Here is a 7,621-nt window from a genome sequence, read left to right as displayed (position 1 = left end):
GTTTGTGCAAATTGAAAGTGTAAGACTTGTAAAGAAAAATTAAATTGATGGAATGCAAGAACACAAAATAAACATGCAATGCGTTTGATTCAGTTGACGAGAAAAATACTATGGTTCAATGGAGTTGTTGGGGGTTTACAATTTAATCTAATCCGCTCTCTCTTATCTAATCCTCTTGTTTAATTTGCTTTGTTATCTAATTGTNNTGCAAACTTTCTTGGCCTACCCTTAACCCGATCCCTCTACAAAAAGAGCCTATTACTAATGATCGGCTTGTTATCCCTAGCCTCCCCTAGTAATTAATAACGCGTTAAGAATAGAAGCAAAAACAATTGGTCGTCCTACCCCCCTATTCCTAGGTGGTATTGCTTAATCAAGGAATTTCTCACCAGTTCATGAATGTATCGTACGTTCCCGTATAAATAAAGACAAACAACAGTTATCGAATGAGTTAAACGATAAAAGCTTTAAGCGCAGATGAGAACCGAACAATTGATAATCAAAGCATACGACAAGCATATAAATAAACAAGAGTTTCAATAAAAGATAGTTTCAAAAGATTACATTGTTTCCCCCAATAACAAAAGGGTTTAGTTCACCATTGTCATGGTGAACTTAGATGAAAAATGATGGAAGAATGGAAAAGCAAACCCTAGATTGGATGAAAAGGAGCCTAAGCATCCAAGACATCTTCTCCAAGGAGTGAAAATTAGGTCTGGCCACCCTCTTCTATCAAAAGAATGAATCTCAAATCACAATAGGGCTATTTATAGCTGAGGAGCGTCACAGAAAATAGGCCCAAGCCCAGCAGACAACCGTCCGGCGTCACACTTATGCCGCCCGGTGGTTTGCCCATAGTCGCGCCACCACCCAGCGGTGGGGGGCTGCCGCCCGGCGGTTTACCTTGTACCGCAAAACCACCCAGTGTCGTCGCCTGGGTGTCAGACAGTGGCTTCACCTAGCATTTGGCCGCCCAACGGTTGATTTTGGCGCTGGGCGATTCCTAGACTCTTCTTCTCTTCATTTTTCTTCTTCCTTCTTAAGTCTAAGGCCTTCATCTTCCATCCCATTCTTCAATTGTATCAAAGATGCTTCAAAACAATAAAAACAAGCATAATATCGCTAAAAACAGCTTTTGACTCTCAACTGACTCAATTTATGTGTTTTGCTTGATTCTAAGCTTGTTCTAAGTCTTAAATGGTGTAATTTGCTCTTGATTGACATATTAAATTAAATGTTTTTCAACCGTTGTCACAACCCCAAACTTAGAACTTTGTTTTTCCTCAAGCAAACAAAACAAAACAGCAAAAAAAAATAAAACTTGGCTTTCTACTATTTCATCCAATGGTTCAACACTCCTAAAATACATGACAAGAACTACTCAATCTCAGACCTTCAGTGAAATCAAATCAAGATGCATGCATGCTTTCAATTCAATTCAGTTCACCTATTTCTCAACAAATGATACACTTTATGAATGACCAAACCACTAAGCAAAGGTGTAAGCATGAAATTTTACAATTCTTACCAAGAAAGTGTTTCACTCAATCACTCAAGTGTTTAGGGTGTCACTCCAACTCTCTATTATTCACAAGTCACATGAAACAACATTGTCATTCATCTAAAACAATCAAAATCTTTACATGCAAGTGCCATCACAAGGACTTTTCCAAGGCTTGTATTGAGGTTGGGCTAACAAGAAAAATTGGTTTTTCTGGAATGCAAAATCCTTGAGTTAAGAGAGCAATCATATTGTTCAAACTTTAAGCACAACTCCTTTTCTCACCAATCTCACTTATTCCCAACTCCTTCCCTTTTCTTTTACATTGAGCTCATTTTCATGTTTTTCTTCTTTTCTTTTCTTTTTCTCATGCATTTTTCTTCCTCAATATTTTAGCTCAATGCTTTACAATTGTTTTTCAATTTCCCCCATACAACCCCAAACTTGAACCTTTTCCACACATACAGTTAAGCTCAACCCAACTCAAGGTAAAGAGTTTCAAATCAAGGGTTCTCATCCTGTTTAGGGCTAAGGTTCAAAAAAGGGTATAAAATTTCAAGCACTTTGGGTAAAATTTTTTGCTTAGAGAAGGGTTTTCAAAAATGGCCTTGATCATATGACATTCACATGCAATTCAATCAATCATCAAGATTAAGGCAATATCATTCATGCTTTCCTGTGGACAATACATACAATAATGAAAACTCTAGAGCTCAATACCTTACAAAACATGTTTTCTCACACAACATTCATTCAAACACCCTTCTTAGCATCATAACCACAATCATAAATCATCACACATTTGTTCCATGAATATCAACATGCAACACAACTCAATTACCATCCACATCAAATCATCATTAAATAGACTTATCATGCAAATTGTTCAGTCAAACATTTTCAGAAAAGTATTCAAGCCAAGCATACACACTGAAAATAAAAATTCAACCTATTCTAAGAACTCAAAATGCAAAAGTGAAAGAGAGAATCTAGGTTGCCTCCTAGTAGCGCTTCTTTAACGTCACGAGCCTGACCCAAACCTGTTTAGCATTTGTCAGTAAGTGCAAATCTCTCCAACACCCATCAGTAGGTGTACCTTCTTGGTATCCTTCAGTGGATTCATAAAAATTAGCATCCCTCAGTAGATGCCGCCCAAAAATTGTTCAAATATCCACAGAATTACAAGTTCAAAAATGAAATAAACCTAAACTAAAAATAAAATAACAAAAATGTTTTACAATAGTTGGGATGACCCCAACAAACACCCATCAATAAGTGTTGATATTCTTCTCGCTTGATATTCTTTTCTTTTTCTTCTTCTTGCTGAATTCCTTCATAAAGTTAAGAACACCAAGTACATGTTTCCAAGTTTCCACCATAGGAACTTTAATCTCCAATTTCTTGAAGATCTCCATAAAGTACTTGACTTTCTTTTCCTTCCTATGATATTTTTTTGAATGAGGAAGGGGTTGTTCATATGATCTTTTCTTTTTTCCCTTCTTCCTCTTTTTCTCGATCTTCCCCTTCCTCAACTCTTTTTTTTTTCTTTTTTCTTATTTTCTTCTTTTTTTCTTTTTTTCTTAACCACTGCTCTTTCTTTCTCCTCATCTTTATCTCCCTCACTCAACCTTTATGTTTCTTCTTCCTCTATTTTCTCCTCATCTAGCTCTATCCTTTCTTCATTTATCTTCTCCTCAGCAACAACCTTTTTTGTTTCTTTCTCTTCTATCTTTTTCACTTCTTTCTCTACCTTCTCCTCATCAACAACCTCATCCTTTTGTGTCTCCAAATTTCTGAAGGTAACTTCATAGCTCTTGGAATCACACTTCTCCATAAATTTGTTGAACTTTTCATTAAAGCTTTTGACTTGTTCCGTCACATCAGCTATCTGTTGGCATAGTTGTTGATGATACTCCCACGTTTCTATTGGTGGGGAGTATTGTTGCTGTCACTGATATTGTTGCCTTTCTTCCATGCTTCTATGAGAAGAAAATCTTGTATACATGTCTTGTGGAAAGAATTCGTCATTCTTTATATTTTCCCCTATGCCTTTGACATGGTACACTTCCAAATTCATAATCCTCTGAAGAAGTTCATCGGACTCTGTATTTTTCTTGATTGGAGTGATTTGTTGCTCAACAGCTTGCCCATATCGACTTTGATCTATGTATGAGTGAGGTTCCCACCAGTGGTTGAAATTATTTTGGTAGAATTGAGTGCCCATATAATCAAATTCTTGTCCAAACTGCATTCTGCAAATGTTAGGTGTTAAGCCACTGGCAAGTATACCAGATCGTTATCAAGTAATATAATTGGTAAACCCAATATCGTTCTTCCCAAAGGACTCTTAGGCCTTACTTTTCATGTAAACAAATCGCGTAAGACTTGAGAAAAGAATTAATTTAGTGGTTATATGCAAAGAACAAAAATAAACATGAAATCCAATTGATTCAATTGGTTTTGAGAAACTATGGATGAATGGTGTTGTTGGGGTTTACAATTTTATCTTATCCACTCTCATTTATCTACTCTTCTTATTTACTTCACTTATTTATCTAATTGCCATGCAAACTTTCTAGTTTACCCTTAACCCAATCCCTTGGTGAAAAGAGCCTATTATTAATTACCGGTTTGCTATCCCTAGCCTCCCCTAGTAACCAATAATGCAATGTGTTCATAAGCAAATACAATTGACCATCCTACCTCTATCCCTAGGTGATATTGGCATAATCAAGGAATTTCTCACCAGTTCATGACATTACCGTACATCCCCATATCGATAAAGACAAACATCTTTTACTGAATGAGTTAAACAATAAAAGCTTTGAGCATAGATGAAAACCCAACAATTGATAAACAAGTATATGACAAGCATATGACATAAATAAGAATTTGAATATATGAGAGTTTCAAAAGATTACATTGTTCCCCAACAACAAAGGGTTTAATTCACCATAATCATGATGAAACTAGATGAAATATGAAAGAATGAAAGAAATAACCCTAAACTTAGTTGATTGGAGCCTAAGCATCCAAGGAACCTCCTCCAAGGTGTGTGGAATAGCTTTGGACGTTTCTCTCTGCCAAAAGAATCCCCTTCTAATTCGCACTGAGGCTATATATAAGCCCAAAAAGATAACAGAAAGATTTACAGAATCTAGCTAAAAAAATAGACAACCGCCCAGGCACCTAAGTTCACCGCTCAGCGGTTTGCCTCTTGCCGCTTTGACCGCTCAGGGGTCAGTTTTGCCGTTGAGCAGTTTCCCTCTAATCGCTCTGAGCGCTCAGCGGACCATTCTGGCGCTCAGCGGCTTGCTCGACCCTTCTTTTCATCATTTTTCTCCTTCTTTCATGGGTCTAAGTCCACCTTACTTCACTTTCATCTTTAATTCATCTAAAAACCCTGCAAAACAATGTAAAAAAAGCATATTATCGCTAAAACCAACTTTTGACTCTCAAGAGACTCAACTAAGTGTTTTACTTGATTAAAAGCTCATTTTAAGCCATAAAGGATGTGTTTTACTATCAAATTTACGTATGAAAATAACGGTTTTTAGACCGTTATCATTAGGCACAAAACCCTAGAAAACATTTATTAGAATAAAAATAATAATAAACATAAAATCAAGTCAAATTCAATCAATTTACACTACTTGAAAAAGTTAAACATCGAATCCCCGACAACGGCGCCAAAAACTTGTTGACTCTCTAGCAAGTGTACCAGATCATTTCAAGTAATATAATCGGTAAAACCCAATATCGTTCTTCCCAAGAGACTCGAAAGGCCTTATCATCGTGCAAATTGAAATTGTAAGACTTCTAAAGAAAAATTAAATTGTTGGAATGCAAGAACACAAAATAAACATCCAATGCGTTTGATTCAGTTGACGAGAAAAAGACTATGGTTTAATGGAGTTGTTGGGGGTATACAGTTTCATCTAATCCGCTCTCTCTTATCTAATCCTCTTGTTTAATTTGCTTTGTTATCTAATTGTCATGCAAACTTTCTTGGCCTACCCTTAACCCAATCCCTCGGCGAAAAGAGCCTATTACTAATTATTGGCTTGCTATCCCTAGCCTCCCCTAGTAATTAATAACGCGTTAAGAACAGAAGCAAAAACAATTGATCGTCCTACCCCCTATCCCTAGGTGGTATTGCTTAATCAAGGAATTTCTCACCAGTTCATGACAGTATCGTACGTTCCTGTGTCAATAAAGACAAACAACAGTTATCGAATGAGTTGAACGATAAAAGCTTTAAGCGTAGATGAGAACCCAACAATTGATAATCAAAGCATACGATAAGCATATAAATAAACAAGAGTTTCAATAAAAGAGAGTTTCAAAAGATTACATTGTTTCCCCCAACAANAAAAGGGTTTAGTTCACCATTGTCATGGTGAACTTAGATGAAAAATGATGGAAGAATGGAAAAGTAAACCCTAAATTGGATGAAAAGGAGCCTAAACATCCAAGAGATCTTCTCCAAGGAGTGAAAATTAGGTTTGGCCGCCCTCTTCTGTCAAAAGAATGAATCTCAAATCGCAATAGAGTTATTTAATACTGAGGAGCGTCACAGAAAACAGGCCCAAGCCCAGCAGACAACCGCCCGACGTCACACTTATGTCGCCCGTCGGTTTGCCCATAGTCGAACCACTGCCCAACAGTAGGGGGCTACCGCCCGGCAGTTTACCTTGTACCGCAAAATCGTCCAACGTCGTCGCCTAGGTGTCAAATAGTGGCTTCACCTCACATTTGGCCACCCAACGGTTGATTTTGGCGTTGGGCGGTTCCTAGACTCTTCTTCCTTCTTGAGTCTAAGACCTTCATCTTCCATCCCATTCTTCACTTTTATCAAAGATGCTTCAAAACAATGAAAAACAAGCATAATATCGCTAAAAACAGCTTTTGACTCTCAACTGACTCAATTTATGTGTTTTGCTTGATTCTAAGCTTGTTCTAAGTCTTAAAGGGTGTAATTTGGTCTTGATTGACATATGAAAATAACTGTTTTTCAACCGTTATCACAACCCCAAACTTAGAACTTTTCTTGTCCTTAAGCAAACAAAACAAAACAGCAAACAAAACAAAACTTGGCTTTCTACTATTTCATCCAATGGTTCAACACTCCGAAAATACATGACAAGAACTACTCAATCTCAGACCTTCGGTGAAATCAAATCAAGATGCATGCGTGCTTTCAATTCAATTTAGTTCACTTATTTCTCAACATATGATACACTTTATGAATGACCAATCCACTAAGCAAAGGTATAAGCATGAAATTTTACAATTCTTACCAAGAAAGTGTGTCACTTAATCACTCAAGTGTTTAGGGTGTCACTCCAACTCTCTATTATTCACAAGTCACATGTATTAGGGTTTCATAATAGATAATGTATAGATCGATTAATTCCATAGTCAATCTCATATGTGATGTTTTTTCACACTATAATTAATCTAACATATCGGACAAGCATAATGTCTTTTCAAACTATAACCACTCAAGTTTTTATAAGCTGAAAAGTCATTAATGGTGTAAAATAACAAGTCTCGCAAATTAAAATTCATTTTTTCATGTGAATCGAACACCTCAACTCCTTTATCCCACAACAATATCAAATCCTTTATCAAAGGAGTAAAATAAACATTAATATCATATCAAGGTTACCTTGGTTCAGATATCATCATAGATACGTCATGTATTTTCTCTTCATAACCAACCAATAAAGAAAGTTATAAATAATTAGCAAAATGGGCCATGAATTTTGCTTGCTACTTAAATTACCATTAGGATTCATCCCATTAATTGCAAGACCAAGTCTCTAATTTCTTGGATCATTCCCAAACTATGGGTAGAAGGTATCAATTTCCTTTCATTGAGGTAAATCAACTGCATGTCGTAACAATCCATCACTCTTTCTTTCATTTGCATGCTCTTTTTTTTTGCATCATTAACATTGACAAATAAATGCTTAAATCGAGGTATGATTAAAAGATACAATAACATTTTTGCCTTCATGTTATCTTCATCGTCATTATCATCCTTCACTTTGTATCTCGATAGTCTACATCTAGGACACGTAGTCAATGTTTTGAACTTTTTTCTATATAATATAC

The sequence above is a fragment of the Vigna radiata genome, unplaced genomic scaffold (assembly GCF_000741045.1).
Source record: "Vigna radiata var. radiata cultivar VC1973A unplaced genomic scaffold, Vradiata_ver6 scaffold_91, whole genome shotgun sequence".
Lineage (NCBI taxonomy): Eukaryota > Viridiplantae > Streptophyta > Magnoliopsida > Fabales > Fabaceae > Vigna > Vigna radiata.
The sequence above is the reverse complement of the archived record's forward strand: the minus strand, read 5'-3'. Positions refer to the sequence as shown.